Raw genomic sequence first — 22,554 nt, 5'->3', positions numbered from 1 at the left:
GTCGTGTTGCAGCTACATCTCCATCCATACATTCAGTGGGACTACGTCAAGTAGGGTAGGCAAATATCTATAAAAATGTGAAGTAGATCCGTCTTGTTAGTATTGGCAGTATATATGGCCCATTGATATGGTCACCGATTATTCCGATCCAGATATTAATATCGACCTTGTGTTTGTCATTTTGATTCAACTGCACACGCTGATTTTTGTCCGCCAAAACATGCATGTTGTGCAAGTTTAAAATGGCGTCTCTAGTAAACGTGCATTCGTCCGTGAATAGCACCAAGCTCGGGAATTTTGGGTGGAGTATGCATTGTTGTAAATACCTATGTGTAAACTGTAGCTGTCATGGGCGGTTCTGCTCCCGTAACACCTGGACTTTCTGCAGATGATACGTATGGTGCCAGTGTCCATGGACAATACGCCACACGGCACTTCTGCCCATATACAGTGCCTGTATCATCTGCCGAGTGCTGGTGGTGAATCCCCGTCGAACATTATCATCACGCCCTCCTCCAGGTTCGAACCGAGCGTGGACGACCCGCATCACGTTTTGGTACCCACCGGAGAACAAACAGTGAACTGGAGATAGTATTCGCAAGTATCAAGCACAAAGTGCTACTACTTTACAGTACACACACCTCAGGCAGAAAATACCTGCGTGCAGCTTTGCGGCTTCTCTGAGGCATCTCTCGATGACCGCGAACGTGGAATTATGTGTGGTACGTCTGTTTCGAAAACTTTCCGCTTAGAGCCTTGCCACAGCTCTCCGATTGCAATCTGCTTTGTCGTATGCAAGCACCATGTCGGTCATTTCCGGTCCGCAGCTCGTGGTCGTGCGGTAGCGTTCTCACTTCCCACGCCCGGGTTCCCGGGTTCGATTCCTGGCGGGGTCAGCGATTTTCTCTGGCTCGTGATGACTGGGTGTTGTGTGATGTCCTTCGGTTAGTTAGGTTTAAGTAGTTCTAAGTTCTAGGGGACTGATGACCATAGATGTTAAGTCCCATAGTGCTCAGAGCCATTTGAACCATTTGGTCATTTCCGCATCTGTGTACTGGTACAAATCGCACTGCTGTCAACAACGTCACCGTACTAGCAGACCACTCAAGGTCCGCAGTAGTATGAGCACAAGGGCTGTGTGGAGGAATGTAGCTCATGCGCAGGAATGTTATTAGTCTCAGGTCGTCCATCCGCAGTACACAGACGGCTAAGGGTTCGCATACTATCCGTATTCAGACATCAAAACGGTCACAACCGCTCTTTTTCAGATGTCAACGCTCTCAACGCACTCAAACTATGCGTTTACGGACGTGCGCTCATTCTCGAAATCCCATCACTTTGCCTTCCCACACAACATACTAAGCCTTGTCAGTGTTTTTGTGGTCACCCTGCATATCCTCTTACACGCACGTTTCAGTGTCTAATGCATTGCAGATCAGAATAAGCTGCAATTTTTTGTTATTTTAGATAACATATTTTATGAAAGTATTACGTGACATAATATGTTCACTTTAGAAATTGAATTGTTGGTATAGGCATCTACAATATGTTTTGTTGACTGTGCGCAGCTGTTCTCGGACAAATCACCCTGTTCACGTACACTAGACTGAAACGTCGTAAGAACTGGATCGAACGAAGTTAATACAATTATAGCGAGCCACTCGGGAGGTGCAGCAAATAAAAGGAAAACGTTCTTAGAATACTCTTGGCACATTTCGTTACAAGCTCCGTGAAGGAGCTGATTTGATAAAAGTTTCATGCGAGCCTGCTGCCTGAACTGTATCGTAGTCATTTTTGGCATATGAGACACACGTATTTCAGTTTTATCCAATTTTTCAGGAGGAACAGTAAATACCTCAGAGAGAGAGAGAGAGAGAGAGAGAGAGAGAGAAATCCCGACAGTTTTTCACCGGATATTCGCTCAAAAACTACGTCTAACTTCTTAAGCGTGATATGAATCATACTAAAATTATCAACGACATACATAATAGGAACAAATATGTTTAGTAATTGAAAAATAGTCGAATATTTTTAAAAATTAAAGAAAACTTTCGAATCTACATTGACGACGGCGTTCTTTACTCTCCTTTAGGGCCATCTTGAAGATTTTACCTTTTGATTGTCTGTTATTTGATCTCCAGAGAGCAGCGATGTTTTTAATGAGAGTGGCTATTTCAATCCCTACGTTAGTATTACAATATAAAAATCTCATTTAGTTTCCGTTATCACACCAAACTCTAATGCAGTAAAATGCGGGGATCTGCTGCAGCCAATCCACATTTCTAACATATTAGATTAATTAGACTTGTTTTTTAACGGCTAGTATGAGCAGCGTCTCTGAAATTCCTTAAGAACCTGTCTTGTTTCAGGACATACAAGGCTCTCTAATAAAATCAGAAGTTAAACGTGTAGGTCATATTCATTGTAAGACGGTTCAGTAAGAAGTGAGTTAATCGGTCTGTTCATTACACTGCACTGTAAATTTCCTTACAGAAGAAGAACAGTGTTTATGTGACTCGAAAATAGCCATGATTATAATGGGTCACAAAAAGTCTTTATGAAGCCATGGGTGTCATCCGTTTTATGGATGACAATTTTAGAGGTGTTAAAGGGTGATTCACCAATTCGTAAAACTATAATCAGCAAATGAATCTCCTTCTTGGAGACTACAGCTGCCGGCTTCAAACAAATGTAGTTCCATATCACTGGGAGAAGAGCCATATGAGCACAGGTCCTCTACAAAGGAGGATAAAAATCTGAGGCCCTCGGGCAATGGCCAGAGAACCCCGAGGACAGAGGTCACCCGACAGAGAAAGGCAAGACAAATTAAAACGGAAAGAAAAGCGAAGAACAAGAAGAAAATACGACACGCGTCAATGTATATACGCTCATGACTCTTCTAAGCCTGGTGGCGTCCTGAAGATCGGAACTTACACTTTAAATATGAATTAAATGGGTTTCGCCCGCTCAGACTCTGCCGCAAACTCACAGACAGTGGATAGGGCGTTTTACCTCTCACAACACATCACCACAGGAGAAATTTAGCACAACACAGAAGGAAATGGCAGATATATATTAAACTATGCTCACATGCCCCAAAATAAATTATAATCAGGTTGCACAAGCCGTTTCTTCCTAAGTCGATCGTTATGATGCAGTGACGAAGGAGAGCTGTTTAAAGAGATCGAGAAAAATGGCACAGGTGAATTCTACGACTAGGTAAACGGTTCTTGTCTCTTACGTCGGTTCTAAAAACTTGAAACGGAAGTCAGTTCATTCATGTGTTGTTAGCGCTCTGGTTCGTGTACTTCCAAATAGATGTGCTGAATTTTGGTTCCTTTTCGCTGTTGCGGTGCTTCCAAAACATTAGTGACAAACGTTTACTCGGGTTCCACAAGCGCTTCTTCCGTCAGGAGCGAAAAACAGGATAAAAAGTTCTTGGTCCAACGGAAATTAAGAGTGACGGTACATCATTACGTCAACAAGTAAGGTTTATTTTTACGTTACGGTGCTCCAAAGTTGCACCGTGAACAATCGGAGTTAAAAACCAGGTGTCCCACACGGTATACAAAAGGGTTTATCTCTTTTATTTAAATTTCATATACACAGTTGCGTTACACTAACGCTAGGTAAAACAGGAAGTAGTCTTGTGAGTCCCTTGTGCCACTGCTTGTTTAAACGATAACATAATTATTCATCTATTTCCTTCTTCATATGTTACCTACATCGTAAATGGTGTGTTGCACATTGGACCGCGGTTCTGAGTAGAAAAAGAACATAGATGTTTACAGAGTTCTTCAGACCCCATTCCTTCTACCAGTTGCAAACGACAATGAATTTAAGCATGCCAATTAAAATTATTTTACCCAGAGTGATTGAGAACAAAGAACGCTTTACTATCATCGTCTATTATCATCGAAAGGATCATATTGATTATATAAAGTCGTGCTGAAAAGTAATTCTTCCAAATTTTTTGTGTGAAAGCTGTTAAAGCTTCTTAAATAAAACAAAAAAAACATGGTTCAAATGGCTCTGAGCACTATGGGACTTAACATCTGAGGTCATCAGTCCCCTAGACTTAGAACTACTTAAACGTAACTAACCTAAGGACATCACACACATCCATGCCCGAGGCAGGATTCGAACCTCTGGCCGTAGCAGCAGCGCGGTTCCGGACTGAAGGGGCCTAGAACCGCTCTTTAAATAAAACAGATGTTAACAATAGTCTACATTTTCATACGTTATGTCTCCATATTAATTTCTCAACAAAGTCATCCTAGTGACGATCACCTTTCTCCCAACGAGACGCCAGTTTGTTGATACCGGTACTGTAGAATGTTTGATACTGTTGACGGAGCCACAACCTCATTTCTGTTTGCACTGCTTCATCACTACCAAATTGAAGCCCTGGGAAGTATTGCTTAAGTTTTTGGAACAGATGAAAATCGGATGGGGCCAAGTCAGGAGTGTGTAGAGGATTATCAGTGACAGTGAACCGAAGGCGTCAGATAGATGCAGATGTTGCAGCACTCATGTGTGGTCTGGCATTGTCGTGTTGAGGGAGAGGGTGCTCCATGTGCGGACGAACTCTTCCAATTCGAAACTAGATTACAGTACGCTGTATCTCACACACCCAACATAATTACACTGCACATCGCCATGTTACACGCTACATTTCAGAGTTGCAATTTGCATCAGCGAAGCGGGAAAGTCGACTGAGTGGCATGCATGAAATGTAATACTTCACCCGCTATTGAGAACAGAATAAGAACTGCTAAGTCATTACTTTTCAGAATGCCCTCGTACACTGCTTAAGGAGGGATATAATGGATTTTGGTCCAAAAAATAGATTTTTCTAAAATGTTATTTTCTTGATCTATCTTGTGTGAATTTTATCGTGATAGCAGTTTTAGAAATGCCTTTAAATTGTTAAACAAATTGCACTGGCGGCCACTCCCACCTTTTCCGACATTTGGAAAACTGCTTGCTTCAGCGGAGTTTTTGTCAGTGTGAAGGCCGTTGTGTTTCGATATCTTTGGCTGACATCTCTATCTCTGGCTGACATCTATATCTTTACCTGAAAACTTTTTTGCATCTGGTTTATTTACGTTTTGACAGTACTGACACATATTAGTAGGTGGAAAGTTGAATTCGCAAACCTTTACGAGGCAGTCAAGATTTACGCATAATGGGTGGTGGAAAAACTGTGTTTAGGAAACAGAGGTTTCATGGAAATCGGTTTACCAACAAAAGCGAGGAAGCAGCTCGAAATGAAGAACATAAGCTCTCAGCTTCAGCATCGACACTTGGGACAGGAGAATTGTACAGGTGCGTGGATGATGGTGAAATGGATTCCATTGGATTCAGACTTACTGGTTTAGAGCTGCTCTGCGAGGCCATAAAGTTTTCATGTTCATGTTTTGGCTGTAAAAATACGGAATGCTTGATTGTCGTTGAAGAAAGTAGAGTGTTACTGACCTGTGTGTCTGTAGATGAGACCTGGATGAAAAGTGGTCCCCATCCCTGTATTGAGTTGCGTCTGTTACTGGTATTGACTCAGGTAAAGTTTTAGATGTATAAATACTGCCACCAGTGTGCAACAAGGAAAATGTCCAACGATGAAGACAGTGAGAAATTGTGGCACTCCTGGAAATTGAAATAAGAACACCGTGAATTCATTGTCCCAGGAAGGGGAAACTTTATTGACACATTCCTGGGGTCAGATACATCACATGATCACACTGACAGAACCACAGGCACATAGACACAGGCAACAGAGCATGCACAATGTCGGCACTAGTACAGTGTATATCCACCTTTCGCAGCAATGCAGGCTGCTATTCTCCCGTGGAGACGATCGTAGAGATGCTGGATGTAGTCCTGTGGGATGGCTTGCCATGCCATTTCCACCTGGCGCCTCAGTTGGACCAGCGTTCGTGCTGGACGTGCAGACCGCGTGAGACGACGCTTCATCCAGTCCCAAACATGCTCAATGGGGGACAGATCCGGAGATCTTGCTGGCCAGGGTAGTTGACTTACACCTTCTAGAGCACGTTGGGTGGCACGGGATACATGCGGACATGCATTGTCCTGTTGGAACAGCAAGTTCCCTTGCCGGTCTAGGAATGGTAGAACGATGGGTTCGATGACGGTTTGGATGTACCGTGCACTATTCAGTGTCCCCTCGACGATCACCAGTGGTGTACGGCCAGTGTAGGAGATCGCTCCCCACACCATGATGCCGGGTGTTGGCCCTGTGTGCCTCGGTCGTATGCAGTCCTGATTGTGGCGCTCACCTGCACGGCGCCAAACACGCATACGACCATCATTGGCACCAAGGCAGAAGCGACTCTCATCGCTGAAGACGACACGTCTCCATTCGTCCCTCCATTCACGCCTGTCGCGACGCCACTGGAGGCAGGCTGCACGATGTTGGGGCGTGAGCGGAAGACGGCCTAACGGTGTGCGGGACCGTAGCCCAGCTTCATGGAGACGGTTGCGAATGGTCCTCGCCGATACCCCAGGAGCAACAGTGTCCCTAATTTGCTGGGAAGTGGCCGTGCAGTCCCCTACGGCACTGCGTAGGATCCTACGGTCTTGGCGTGCATCCGTGCGTCGCTGCGGTCCGGTCCCAGGTCGACGGGCACGTGTACCTTCCGCCGACCACTGGCGACAACATCGATGTACTGTGGAGACCTCACGCCCCACGTGTTGAGCAATTCGGCGGTACGTCCACCCGGCCTCCCGCATGCCCACTATACGCCCTCGCTCAAAGTCCGTCAACTGCACATACGGTTCACGTCCACGCTGTCGCGGCATGCTACCAGTGTTAAAGACTGCGATGGAGCTCCGTATGCCACGGCAAACTGGCTGACACTGACGACGGCGGTGCACAAATGCTGCGCAGCTAGCGCCATTCGACGGCCAACACCGCGGTTCCTGGTGTGTCCGCTGTGCCGTGCGTGTGATCATTGCTTGTACAGCCCTCTCGCAGTGTCCGGAGCAAGTACGGTGGGTCTGACACACCGGTGTCAATGTGTTCTTTTTTCCATTTCCAGGAGTGTAGAAGACAGGTGAAGTATTTGAGGATGGAAAACTTCTAGGAGAAAAATGCCGGCGTACTCTGAAATAAATGGATTATCTTCGGTTATTTTATGAGAAATCTATCAGGAAAAACACACATATTTTAGAGGTTGCTGTGCGGGCAATTTTTTTCCACAAACTATCCAATGACCAAACACCAACGCACAGTCTGTGTCTGAAAGACGATTGGTCTAAGCTCAGCAACAGAAATGATGTGTATTCACATAAACACTCATTACATGAAACTGTTATAATTGCAATTAAGCCCATATTCAGGTTTCTTGCAAACCCTGATTTACTGAGGAAGTGTTAAGTGTTCAAAATGGCTCTGAGCACTATGGGACTTAACTGCTGAGGTCATCAGTCACCTAGAACTTAGAACTACTTAAACGTAACTAACATAAGGACATCACACACATCCATTCCCGAGGCTTCGAACCTGCGACCGTAGCGGTCGCGCGGCTCCAGACTGTAGCGCCTAGAAGCGCTCGGCCACTCTGGCCGGCCTACTGAGGAAGTGTATTCACGGAAAGACACAAAATGCAAATGAAAGCCTCAATAATTCAATTTGGATTAGATGCTCAAAATGGACATTATGTGGACTTGAAGTACTCAAAATAGGTGTCTATGATGCAGTTTTTTTTACTATAACGGAAATAATGGGAGAATTGAAGTGCTGAAGAGAGTTGGTATAGATCCCGGTGTGTTTACAACAAAATTATTTTACACCATCCACGAGAGCAGGGTCAGGAAAGCTAACAGATCAGTGTCTTATCTGCAAATACAGGCCAGACAGTTTCAAAGAGGGGAGAAGAGAAACCTGGAGGATGAGGAATGTCAGTATGGAGGATTTTAAAATTGAGGTAAGCTTTTTACACGTAAAAGTATGAGAAGAAAATCTTTGAACCTCATTTTCTTTATTTTACATTTTTTACGTTATTAGAAGCCTTTTCTCAAAAAAATATATGTGATAATGCTATGAAATTTTCAGGAACTGTTCGCAACGTGTTTCTGTCTCCCTGGAACTAAAAAATACAAGATCTTGCAATTACAGTCCGATTTTTAGATGATTCCATGTAGAAAAAAAGTCAATTCTGGATGTGCAAAATGAAAAACTCTGTTAATGATACAGTTTGTACCATAAATTAATACCTGCAGTTCAGTGGTCTTATGACCTTCTCAGGACACTAAAATAAAATTTTGAAAGTAACTGTATCATTAGAATTTGAGTTATGGCTTTTTATAGAGAAGATAATAAAAAAATTAAAAATTAAAATTTCTGGCAAAATGTTAATCCTGCATATTTTATTATATTAAAACAGAGCTGTTTTGCTTTACACATGCAAAATTTTAGATTTGTACATTAAGAAATATGGCTGTAATGATTTTTTAAATAAATGTTTACATTTTCCGTTACATCTAATTCGCTTCTTGTGGATCGTTTGTTTGCCTAGGTCGAAGATAAATTTACATTAATACTCGCAATGCTAATAAGAATTTTCTGAACGAAAGGGACTCATTTGAACCAATTCCGCAGACGAGGCTACCATGAATCAACCAGCATTACGTAACAATCATTTACGAAAAAGGACAGATAAATTTGCATCTCATGCCTATTTCGTCCACTGGTTAAGTCATAATTTTAAGTTTACTCCTTGAAGACGTTAAATACGCTGTTCAAGGAAACCGTGTTTTTAGAAACTATAGTGAATGCTTACATTACACTTAGTCACAATGCGTCACTATTACAGTATTTAAACACTTGCTCAGAAAGTGCTTCCAGAGTAACTAAAGACAGTAAGATATACTTGTCGTTCCCGAAGAACAACTGCGTGTATAGAATGCTCTTCATTCTTGTCCTCTTTTTTTGTTGTCATACAAAATGATTGCGGCTAAAAAATTTGATAAACTAAGTGAAGCAGTAGATCTAATAACTAAAATTTAATCCTTCAGCTTATGGCAACTTTTTATTAATTCACTGCAGGGAATTATAGTGGCTATGGCATTGTGGTGGGATATCATAGAGGTTGTAGATCAATATGACCTATTAGAAACGCATTATTTGGAAAACTGGTATCAAAAGTTTGTTACATAAACTGTTCAACACAAAGATAATCGGTTAGGATCTTAGTTGTGGAACAAATTTTAGCCACTAGTATTTGACAGGGAATGAGAGGTAAGGTGGTATAGTAAAGTTCCAAAACGTCATAATTTGCATCAAACGTCTTGGAGTAAATTCCAGACCTCCTAAAACTGTTTCATAAAGTGAGGGTATATCACAATACTGATGGTGATTCGTCCACCATATGGGGATATTAAGCCCAGCAATCCTCGAGAGGAATAGGTTGTGTACCAGCACCGAGTTTCACCCTCTTCCGCCTCTCATCATCATACCATGGGCACCCTGAATGAACAGCACCAAATTGATACAGTTAGTATTTCTACACCTGGTGGATATGTTGATTAAAATTTCTCATCCAAGCTTATTTTCAGAATTTTCTGTACACAAGAATGTTGTTTCTACTGATAACGAATGGTGTGAGTAGATGATAGCTCTTTTACGTTCCGAACAGTAATGGATTTTCAACTGAAGATTGCAAGACAGAATATCCAGGACGTGCACGGGCAGCTTATCGACATCTTTCGCTCGAATCATTGACATGGAGAACGGGTGAGCGTCATGCCGACATATCACACAGACAGTTAGCTGTAGCGAAATCACTATAGAACGAGTCGTGACGAAATGGACTTAGGACAACAGTGAGTCAACAGGAGTAGGCACAAGTCCCTCCAGAAGGACTACCCCACATGAAGATTTTATGATTGTTTTACTGGCTCAGACGAATAGACGGATGACAACAGTTGAAATCCGGGCAGACTTTGTAGGTAGGGGATCGTAGGGAACACATTACTGAAAGCTGGATTGGGATCTCGAGTTTCCCAGCGTCTTTTACCACTCGTACCATATCACATACAACACAGACTAACATGGTGTAGAGAGAGAGTGAACTGGAACAGTGATTGACACTATGTGGTATTAAGTGATGAGTCTCTCTTTTGTTTGTGGCGGTCAGAGGGACGTTAACATGTCCATACATGACCTGATGAAAGACAACAGGAAACAGAGATGCACGATGTGGCGTCGTGTGCTACCGACAAAACACCACGCCAGTTCACGGCTAGAAGTTGGCAGTAGCCCATGTGACTGCACCGCTAATGGGCGGCCAGCTCCGAGAAACCCTCCTCAGTCTGTGGGCCAGTGTCGCCACGGAATCAACAAAAGAACGCTACACCGATGATTAGTGGTCTGTTAGTTCAGTTTTGCCTGTGTAGTCGAAGTATTGCCATTTGTGAATGTCGAACCGGCCTGTCTCAAGGATTCGCTTTGGATTTTGTTCTGGGCGTTCTGTTATTCCAGTTAAATAAAAGAAGTTACCAAACACGACGTGTGCATCTCATTCTCCTGGGTTCACGTTGTGGAGATCTGTTGCAAATGACGCCAGGAATGATTTGCTAACTGCTGAAATGAGGCTGAATGCTTTCCAATGTGACAAGAATGGGAAACCCTGTTGTTACCTATCATGACTAGGGTGTCAAACGGCATATTCCAAGGGGATAATGCAAGATTTCACATAGCAAGTGCCTTGAAAAATGTACGGATCATTGCCTGGCCTACTCGATCCCTCAGTTTTCACCAACCGAGCATGTTTAGGGTGCGACAGAAAGACGAATGCTTTCATACCACCCTCCAGCTAGCAGTTTTCATAAATATACTCAGCATATATTTCAATAATAACTAGAAATTCCACTATATGACTTTCGGTTCTCTGTGCTTCCGTGACGCATCAAATACATGTGTGTGTTCCTGTCTATGGGTGTCAATACTCACAATGATGTTGATGTCCATCATAATTCCAAAATGGAAACGAAGTTTAATCCTTCAACAAACATTGTGTGATAAATATTCGGTCACACTGATGCTCCATGATGTAACACTTTCCAGATCCATCACTGTATGATACTACCGTGTACACGCATCCATTACTGTCACCAACACTCACTACATACCCTTAAGCTGCAACTCACATACACCGCGTGGACGACAACCTTTACCAATTAGGCAGGTTAACAACACCTCTGGGTCTTCCTGCCCAAAACAGCATAAGACTCTTTCTTTTCCTTTTTGGCAAATTTAGTCCGAATCCTTTAACATACACTGCTGGAAAAAAACAATTAGTACACCACGAAAAATGACGTCGATTTTGATCCGATAACAACATATGCCACCTAGGGCGATAGTAGACGCACTGATAATATTTCGTCCGCCAACAGATAGCGTAGTGGCATATCTACTACAGCGCTACCGGTGTCTACACTTTAATAGGGAATCCTCAAAGCCAGAAGCCTCAGGCGATCATTGTAGGCAAATCCACCCCTACATTCCGCCTCTCCGACTTCTATGTCACCATCTTGGCCGTCCTACCGCCCTCACCCCCACCCTTAAGTACCTTGTCGTCACCCTTGACCGTCGCCTCTCCTGGGCCCCCCATCTCCAGACAATCCAAGCCAAGGCACGCTCCCGACTCCGTCTCCTCAAGCTCCTTTCTGGCCGTACATGGGTCTGGACCCCTCCACCATCCTCCACACCTACAAATCCGTCATCCGTCCTATCCTCTGCTACGCCCACCCTGCCTGGGACTCCACCCCTCCTACCTTTTACAAATCCCTTCAAATCCTCGAATGCCATGCTCTTTGCCTTGTCTATCGTAGCCATCTACCCACGCGGAGCCTGTACGACCTTATCACGTTCCCCCACCTCCTCCTTTTCCTTGAACTGATACAGATCCTCTACACCTCCCGTAAACTAGATCTCCCTCACCCACTCGTCTCTCACATCCTCTCCCAACCCCATCCGCTGCCGCTCCTGTATTTCCACGTCCCACCTGCTCTCCATCTCTCCCCTCTCCTTACCCTCTCCCATGCGGCTTCCACCAGCTCCCCCTCCCTGATGATGCCCTCCTCCCCTCCATCTACCCCTCCTACCAACTTTGATACTCCCCTGCCACTTCCTGTGTTTGTTCCTATGGGCACCCCTCTCCCTTCTCTCCCTCTTCCCTCCCTCCTCCCTTTCTCCCCCCGGCTTCCCCTATCTCCATACCTTCATTCCTCCCACTATCTCCTCTGCCATTGGCATCTCTGCTCTCCCGTCTCCCCCCCCCCCCACCACCTTCTTCCCCTCCTGGCAGGTCCCCGGACTCGCACACGTTAAGTGGACATTCGCGCGCCAGAGATCATCACCGTCAGTTTTTCGTGTGTTTGTGATATAGTGTTTTTCGCCGCCACGCTCCTTCGTTCGTGTGTACCGTCTAAATCATCAGTGTTTGTGCACAGCGCCGACAGTTTTTCTTGTTTTTTCGTCGATCGTGAACGGCTTCATGTTTTTAATTATTGTATCTACTGTTTTTTAACCACCATTCTGTTACTTTTCTGTCTTCATTTTCTCTTTTATTGTACTGCTTGTGGCTGAAGAGCGGAGTAACATTTTCTGCTGCCAGCCCACGCCCACCTTGTATGAGATGCAAAACAACAATAAAGAAAAAGGAAACCAGAAGCCTCAGTGCGGTGTAGATGTGTTAAGCAAGCAGGCGACCCTGCCATGGAGTCACACTCGTGCTTCCTACACCCACCTGGGCGAGTTTGAAGGAGGTCAAATTGTGGCCTTCCAAGTGGCGGGATGATCCTTTCAGAGAAACGCCACCCAAGTTGGTCGTGTTGCGTCAGTTGTGCACTGTTAGTGATAATGTGAACAGCTTCACACCCACAGTCGAGGTTCTGGTCGTCCACGCAGCACAAACGCCCACCAGGATCGTCGTATTGTAAAGGCTGCCGTGGTAGATCGTATAGCTACCACAGCATAGATATGAAGGTGTGTGAGCCCTAACATGTCAACACTATCTGTTGCGAACCGGTTATTAACAGTGGGACTACAGGCACACACACCTCTAGCTCGTTTTCAACACACCCCACAGCATCGACGTGTATGGCTCGACTGGTACCGTCAGAGGATCACTTGGAAGATGGAGGGGCATGCTGTGGTCTTCAGCGATGAAAGCAGTTTCTGCTTGCATGAAATTGATTCAGAGTGGTGTGCTGACCACATGCCCCTCCATATCTCCATCCAGTGACGCCTATGGCCTGAGGATGACACGGCAGCCGGTCGGTACCGTTGGACCTTCATGGCCTGTGCAGGAGGAGATTCAGTTTTATGTAATGAATTACAATGAGACAAAAATTGTGGCCTGTACGTCTTAATTTTGGAGCTCTATTATTAATGAATCGGTGGAAATACAACTGTCTGACAGTGTGTCTCTTACTAATCGAGACGGCGGTTTTCAGTTAAATTCGGCATGGAATCCAGTAGTTGAAAAACTTCGTTTCCTCCGTAGGCGGCGCAGTTCTCTGATGGCCGGCTGAAGACAATCGAATTGATGTCGATGGTGCGAGTTTCACGGAGGACGCGAGGCGCAGCAGAATCGAACACGTTCAAGTAGGGCATGCGCAACGCCAAGCGAATCCACCACCCATGTGCCGGCGGGGCCTATAAATACCAGAGCTCAATGCTTCTTCGCCAGTGTCACCCGACGACGGACAGAAGACTCTGCACCGAAATATTGTGCCAGAACGTTGCAGACATCCAGCAGTTCTCCCGACGTGTTGTGGAACAGGAAGGTGATTTGTTGTTCCAACAGGATAATGCTCATTCACACACTGCCCGCGAAACTCTCTCTGCGTGACGTGCAGCAGCGTCCCTGGCTCTGGTCGAGCACATGTGGGATATGAAGGGACGAGAAGTGACTCATCAACCAACAACTCTTACAGAACTGGGTGAGCAGGTAGAGCAGGCGTGGCGTAATGTATCACATGACAGCATTCGCCATCCGTACGATCGATTGGATGCCAGAGTCAGTGCCTGCATTGCCGCCGTTGGAGGCCACACAACGTACTAATGTGAGTGTCTCAGCATGGTACCTCAGAACCGCTTGTGCTGTTGATCTATAAATGTAATGTACTTCGTATGCACTGTTACAGCAATGAATTTTGTGTGAACTGGAAACCTCTAAAGGGGTGTACTACTTTTTTCCAGCAGTGTATGTCAAAGCTAGAGCACCATCGAGAATTCTACAACAATTAAATAAAAAGGAAATACACTACTGGCCATTAAAATTGCTACACCACGAAGATGACGTGCTACAGACGCGAAATTTAACCGACAGCAAGAAGATGATGTGATATGCAAATGATTAGCTTTTCAGAGCATTCACACAAGGTTGGCGCCGGTGGTGACTCCTACAACATACTGACATGAGGAAAGTTTCCAACCGATTTCTCATACACAAACAGCAGTTGACCGGCGTTGCCTGGTGAAACGTTGTGATACCTCCTGTAAGGAGGAGAAATGCGTACCATCACGTTTCCAACTTTGATAAAGTTCGGATTGTAGCCTATCGCGATTGCAGTTTATCGCATAGCGACATTGCTGCTCGCGTTGGTCGAGATCTAATGACTGTTAGCAGAATATGGAATCGGTGGGTTCAGGAGGGTAATACGGAACGCCGTGCTGGATCCCAACGGCCTCGTATCACTAGCAGTCGAGATGACTGGCATCTTATCCGCATGGCTGTAACGGATCGTGCAGCCACGTCTCGATCCCTGAGTCAACAGATGGGGACGACGAACTTGGATGCACGAATGGCAAAACGTCATTTTCTCCGATGAATCCCGGCTCTGTTTACAGCATCATGATGATAGCATCCGTGTTTGGCGACACCGCGGTGAACGCACATTGGTAGCGTGTATTCGTCATCGACATACTGGCATATCACCCGGCGTGATGGTTTGGGATACCATTGGTTGCACGTCTCGGTCACCTCTTGTTGGCACTGACGACACTTCGAACAGTGGGCGTTACGTTTCTGATGTGTTACGACCCGTGGCTCTACCCTTCATTCGATCCCTGCAAAACCCTACATTTCAGCAGGATAATGCACGACCGCATGTTGCAGGTCCTGTACGGGCCTTTCTGGATACAGAAAATGTACGACTGCTGCCCTGGCCAGCACATTCTCCAGATCTCTCACCAACTGAAAACGTCTGGTCAATGGTGGCAGAGCAACTGGCTCGCCACAATACGTCAGTCACTACTCTTGTTGAACTGTGGTATCGTGTTGAAGCTGCATGGGCAGCTGTACACGCCATCCAAGCTCTATTTGACTCAATGCCTAGGCGTGTCAAGGCCGTTATTATGGCCAGAGGTGCTTGTTCTGGGTACTGATTTCTCAGGATCTATGCACCCAAATTGCGTGAAAATGTAATCACATGTCAGTTCTAGTATAATATATTTGTCCAATTTTTTGTTTATCATCTGCATTTCTTCTTCGTGTAGCAATTTTAATAGCCACTAGTGTAGTAAAGTTTGGATGAGCTTGCGAAAACGAGAGGGTGTAGTAACCTGACCTAAGATGACACTTATTCATTTAATTATGGACACCGCTTACTTTCAATTCAATAAGCGGTTTGGAAAGGAATCCAGATCAATAAAACACTGTTCATTTCTGCTGCCTTCAGTGAATATCTTCAAAATGAAACATTTAGGATTACCGTGTCATTTCTTAAATAAGCTTCTGCTCTATAACAAGCACAGCTGGTGTTTAACATTTCTATGAGATTGCAACTATTGAGGCCGCCTGTTATGCAAGCGTTTCTAGAAATGGTTAGTGAAACATAGCTCTCTGGTCTCCACGTTCTCTGGCGTATGTACAGTGAAGTTAATGAAATGACTATGTAGTCAAAACTGAGTGTCTGTGCAGACCGGGACTCGAACCAGTATTTTCTGCTTTCCACAGGCAATGACATAAGGCATAGCTTCTCTCAGTGACACCTCAGGCCTGACTCAAGTTTCCATTGTAAGTGATGTTTCCACATATGGTTTCCGGAGGCTGCAACCAGTGTTATCCCACGTGGTGTGTGGGAATAACACCAAAGAACGAAAAGAGTTCGAGGAGGATTGTGGTTTATCTTGCCACATGGTATACAGGGTGGTCCACTGATAGTGACCGGGCCAAATATCTCACGAAATAAGCGTCAAACGAAAAAACTGCAAAGAACGAAACTTGTCTAGCTTGAAGGGGCAAACCAGAGGGCGCTATGGTTTGCCCACTAGATGGCAGTGCCATAGGTCAAACGGATATCAACTGCGTTTTTTTTAATAGGAACCCCCATTTTTTATTACATATTCGTGTAGTACGTAAATAAATATGAATGTTTTAGTGAGACCACTTTTTTCACTTTGTGATAGATGGCGCTGTAATGGACACAAACATATAGCTCACAATTTTAGACGAACAGTTGGTAACATATAGGTTTTTTAAATTAAAATACAGAACGTAGGTACGTTTGAACATTTTATTTCGGTTGTTCCAATGTAATACATGTACCTTTGTGAACGTATCATTTCTGAGAACGCATGCTGTTACAGCGTGATTACCTATAAATACCACATCAATGCAATAAATGCTCAAAATGATGTCCGTCAACCTCAATGCACTTGGCAATACGTGTGACGACATTCCTCTCAACAGCGAGTAGTTCGCCTTTCGTAATGTTCGCACATGCATTGAAAATGCGCTAACGCATGTTGTCAGGCGTTGTCGGTGGATCACGATGGCAAATATCCTTCAACTTTCCCCACAGAAAGAAATCCGGGGACGTCAGATTCGGCGAACGTACGGGCCAATCCACCCGTCGTGAAATATGCTGTTCAATACCGCTTGAACCGCACGCGAGCTATGTGCCGGACATCCATCATGTTGGAAGTACATCGCCAATCTGTCATGCAATGAAACATCTTTTAGTAACATCGGTAGAACATTACGTAGGAAATCAGCATACATTCCACCATTTAGATTGCCATCGATAAAATGGGGGCCAATTATCCTTCCTCCCATAATGCCACACCATACATGAACCCGCCAAGGTCGCTGATGTTCCACTGGTCGCAGCCATCGTGGATTTTCCGTTGCCCAATAGTGCATATTATACCGGTTTACGTTACCGTCGTTGGTGAATGACGCTTCGTCGCTAAATAGAACGAGTGCAAAAAATCTGTCATCGCCCCGTAATTTCTCTTGTGCCCAGTGGCAGAACTGTACACGACGTTCAAAGTCGTCGCCATGCAATTCCTGGTGCATACAAATATGGTACGCGTGTAATCGATGTTGATGTAGCATTCTCAACACCGACGTTATTGAGATTCCCGATTCTCTCGCAATTTATCTGCTAATGATGTGCGGATTAGCCGCGACAGCAGGTAAAACACCTACTTGGGATCGTCATTTGTTGCAGGTCGTGGTTGACGTTTCACATGTGGCTAAACACTTCCTGTTTCCTTAAATAACGTAACTATCCGGCGAACGATCCGGACACTTGGATGATGTCGTCCAGGATACCGAGCAGCATACATAGCACACCCCCGTTGGGCATTTTGATCGCAATAGCCATACATCAACACGATATCGACCTTTTCCGCAATTGGTAAACGGTCCATTTTAACACGGGTAGTTTATCACGAAGCAAATACCGTCCGCACTGACGGAATATTACGTGATACCACGTACTTATACGTTTGTGAGTATTACAGTGCCATCTATCACAAAGAGAAAAAAGTGGTCCACCTAAAACTTTCATATTTCTTTACGTACTACACAAATATGTAATAAAAAATGGGGGTTCCTATTTTTTTTTAAAAAAAGCGGTTGATATCCGTTTGACCTATGGCAGCGCCATCTAGCGGGACAACCATAGCGCCATCTGGTTACCCCCTTCAAGCTAGACGAATTTCGTTCTTTGTAGTTTTTTCGTTTGATGCTTATTTCTTGAGATATTTGGCCCGGTCACTGTCAATGGACCACCCTGTATATAATTTGTAGTTGTTGTTGTTGTGGTCTTCAGTCCTGAGACTGGTTTGATGCAGCTCTCCATGCTACTCTATCCTGTGCAAGCTTTTTCATCTCCCAGTACCTACTGCAACCTACATCCTTCTGAATCTGCTTAGTGTATTCATCTCTTGGTCTCCCTCTACGATTTTTACCCTCCACGCTGCCCTCCAATACTAAATTGGTGATCCCTTGATGCCTCAGAACATGTCCTACCAACCGATCCCTTCTTCCGGTCAAGTTGTGCCACAAACTTCTCTTCTCCCCAATCCTATTCAATACTTCCTCATTAGTTATGTGATCTACCCATCTAATCTTCAGCATTCTTCTGTAGCACCACATTTCGAAAGCTTCTATTCTCTTCTTGTCCAAACTATTTATCGTCCATGTTTCACTTCCATACATGGCTACACTCCATACGAATACTTTCAGAAACGACTTCCTGACACTTAAATCAGTACTGGATGTTAACAAATTTCTCTTCTTCAGAAACGCTTTCCTTGCCATTGCCAGCCTACATTTTATATCCTCTCTACTTCGACCATCATCAGTCATTTTGCTCCCCAAATAGCAAAACTCCTTTACTACTTTAAGTGCCTCATTTCCTAATCTAATTCCCTCAGCATCACCCGACTTAATTAGACTACATTCCATTATCCTTGTTTTGCTTTTGTTGATGTTCATCTTATATCCTCCTTTCAAGACACTGTCCATTCCATTCAACTGCTCTTCCAAGTCCTTTGCTGTCTCTGACAGAATTACAATGTCATCGGCGAACCTCAAAGTTTTTATTTCTTCTCTATGAATTTTAATACCTACTCCGAATTTTTCTTTTGTTTCCTTTACTGCTTGCTCAATATACAGATTGAACAACATCGGGGAGAGGCTACAACCCTGTCTTACTCCCTTCCCAACCACTGCTTCCCTTTCATGTCCCTCGACTCTTATAACTGCCATCTGGTTTCTGTACAAATTGTAAATAGCCTTTCGCTCCCTGTATTTTACCCCTGCCACCTTTAGAATTTGAAAGAGAGTATTCCAGTCAACATTGTCAAAAGCTTTCTCTAAGTCTACAAATGCTAGAAACGTAGGTTTTCCTTTCCTTAATCTTTCTTCTAAGATAAGTCGTAAGGTCAGTATTGCCTCACGTGTTCCAGTGTTTCTACGGAATCCAAACTGATCTTCCCCGAGGTTGGCTTCTACTAGTTTTTCCATTCGTCTGTAAAGAACTCGTGTTAGTATTTTGCAGCTGTGACTTATTAAGCTGATAGTTCGGTAATTTTCACATTTGTCAACACCTGCTTTCTTTGGGATTGGAATTATTATATTCTTCTTGAAGTCTGAGGGTATTTCGCCTGTTTCATACATCTTGCTCACCAGATGGTAGAGTTTTGTCAGGACTGGCTCTCCCACGGCCGTCAGTAGTTCCAATGGAATATTGTCTACTCCGGGGGCCTTGTTTCCACTCAGGTCTCTCAGTGCCCTGTCAAACTCTTCACGCAGTATCGTATCTCCCATTTCATCTTCATCTACATCCTCTTCCATTTCCATAATATTGTCCTCAAGTACATCGCCCTTGTATAGACCCTCTATATACTGCTTCCACCTTTCTGCTTTCCCTTCTTTGCTTAGAACTGGGTTTCCATCTGAGCTCTTGATATTCATAAAAGTCGTTCTCTTATCTCCAAAGGTCTCTTTAATTTTCCTGTAGGCGGTATCTATCTTACCCCTAGTGAGATAGGCCTCTACATCCTTACATTTGTCCTCTAGCCATCCCTGCTTAGCCATTTTGCACTTCCTGTCGATCTCATTTTTGAGACGTTTGTATTCCTTTTTGCCTGTTTCACTTACTGCATTTTTATATTTTCTCCTTTCATCAATTAAATTCAATATTTCTTCTGTTACCCAAGGATTTCTACTAGCCCTATATAATTTGTAGTACAAGCACTAAAATAAAGTGAACAGGGACGAGCTCCGGACTAGCACAGATTTAGTTACACTACATATTCATTACACTTCCAATTCAGCACAACTGAACGGTTTTCACTGATAGAATTTCACGACGCTGTATCTTCATTGACTTTATCTCCATTAACCACTTCATTTTATTTCAGTAGATCTGATTCATTTCAGGCCGATTATCTAACAGTATCTGTGGAACTTCCTGGAAGATAGAAAATGTATACCGATCTGGGACTGGAACAAGGATCATTTGCTTTTCGCAGGTAAGTGCTCTACAAGCTGAACTATCCGAATAGTACTCACGAGCCGACCTCCCGGCCCTATTCACCTTGTGCTACTTGTCCTACATGCCAGACTTCATAGTAGTTCTCCTGCATTCCTTCCAGGACCACCCCTCCTGGAAGAAAGGATGCATTGAAGAAATGGCTTAGGCAAAACCTGGGGGATTGATTACAAAACGAAATTTCTATCTCCTGCGGAGTGTGCATTGATTTCAAACTTCCCGAGACATTCTATAGCTCAGTGGGTAGAGTACTTTCCTGCAAAAGCCAAAAGTCCCAGATTCGAAACCCGGTCAGAAGTATCACTAAGCCTACTGTCCGTGTGTAGAATGGAGAAGGCGCGCGATCTGTCTGAGTTTGACGGAGGGCATATTTTGATAGCCCAGATACTCAGAACGAGCATTTCGGAAACTGCACCACTTGTGGCGACAACATGGTGAAGCCGCGTCCAGATGTCGTAAGGTGTGGGCAGCCACCCCTCATTATTGATGTTGGATGTTGTAGGATGGGCAGACTGATAAAACAGGACAGGCGGCGAACTGTGGCGGATCTCGAGTCAGGCTTTAACGCTGGGCAGAATACAAGTGTGGCTGAACACACAATGCACCGAACACTTCTAACGATGGGCCTTCACAGCCGACTACCCATGCATGCGCCAGTGTTAACACAATGACAATGGCAACTACAATGAAATGGGTACATGACCATCGGTACTGGACGTCGGCTTAGTGGCAGAGCGTTTCATGGTCTGATGAACCCCGATACCTTCATCATCATTTTGGGGTCCTGCCCACTCGTCTCGTATAGGATGCCTAAGGGGTACTGCGTTCTCAGAATGCTACACAACAATTCAAGCAAAGAAAATTAGTAGTTTTATTTCAATAAAGCAGATTGACAATACATAACTTTGAAATAACAATGGTGTCTCAAGCGACATGCAACATTAATGCGAGTCCTTTGCTACATATAATGTTCATGCAAGATTGACACACAGTTTGTGGATCACTAATAACTGCTATCGTAGCACTCTCTGCTATGCCGTGCTAATACTCTGCTAATACTGTCCACTAATGTCCTGCCGAGGCTGGCAGGAGCGGCGCTTTATTCACTTCGGCTGGATGCCGCTCCTATCGTGGTGACGTCCTGGTCAGAGCGCTATTGGTTGACGTCGTCTCACTGCCTTCTCTGGTCTTGCGTTCTTCGTTCCGGCGCTTGTGGTTACGCTAGAACAATCATGAAGGTGAAGGGCGCGAATCCGTCGTCTTCCAGGGCAACAGCTCCTTTACACCTGTACTGCGGTATGGAGAAAAACTGCGGCGGCTCCTTGATAGTCTGAGGAACATTTACGTTGGGATCCATGGGTCCAGTGGATCTCGTACAAGGCACCATGACGGCCAAAGAGTGTCGTACATTCGTTGCAGACCATGTACACACCTTCATGACGATCACGCTTGAAAGTCGCGAGCTCTATCTTCTTATCTCGTGTTTTCTACTGAAAATCTCGTGCTTGTACTCTTGTTAACTTTACTATTACAGAGATCGCCAAAACTTTTTTTATTGGTCCTGTGCGCAACAAATAACTCACTTGGTCTTTCTACTGCCACTGCTTGATCTGCTGTATTCCATTATTTAACAAAAACATAAAAAACCTATTATTTATGCTGAGTGCAATGCATGTTCTGTATGGCGGCTCCTGCTGTTGCTGCGGCTGCTGCTGCTTACTACAACTACATATAATTCAAGAGAAAGGGTTTGGTCAAATCTAAACTCGATAAATGATAACCCAAACAAAAAACTATATTCTGAAATCGATTCTTTCTCATTCAATTAACAAAACGCTAGAAGCTCTTTGAACAATCGCTTCGTTTGTAAATCTGCCTCCAGTGGCATTAAGGCAATATTACAAATTAATCAAACTCTTGAGACAGACTGAAATACTTCTCAGTTGAATACATAGTGAAACAATTCCCTGACGATTACAAAAGAAATCAATGACAAAGATCAATACTTAATCTAACAATGGTTTCCCCTTAAGAATTCAACTCCTATCATTATCAAAATTGCCGTCTGCTGCTACGCACATACACAAACCGTTTTCTTTAAATTAATAAGCGCGCTGCAAATTATAAAAAATATCAACTAAATACCAAAACCTGTGTCGCTGGTGGCGGACACGGCAGTACGGCAGCTCGGCGACGACCCCTCGCCCAACACACGTGCGCACCACAGCAGGTGGG

Source organism: Schistocerca serialis, chromosome 3, assembly GCF_023864345.2.
Source record: "Schistocerca serialis cubense isolate TAMUIC-IGC-003099 chromosome 3, iqSchSeri2.2, whole genome shotgun sequence".
Lineage (NCBI taxonomy): Eukaryota > Metazoa > Arthropoda > Insecta > Orthoptera > Acrididae > Schistocerca > Schistocerca serialis.
Note: the sequence above shows the minus strand (reverse complement) of the source record.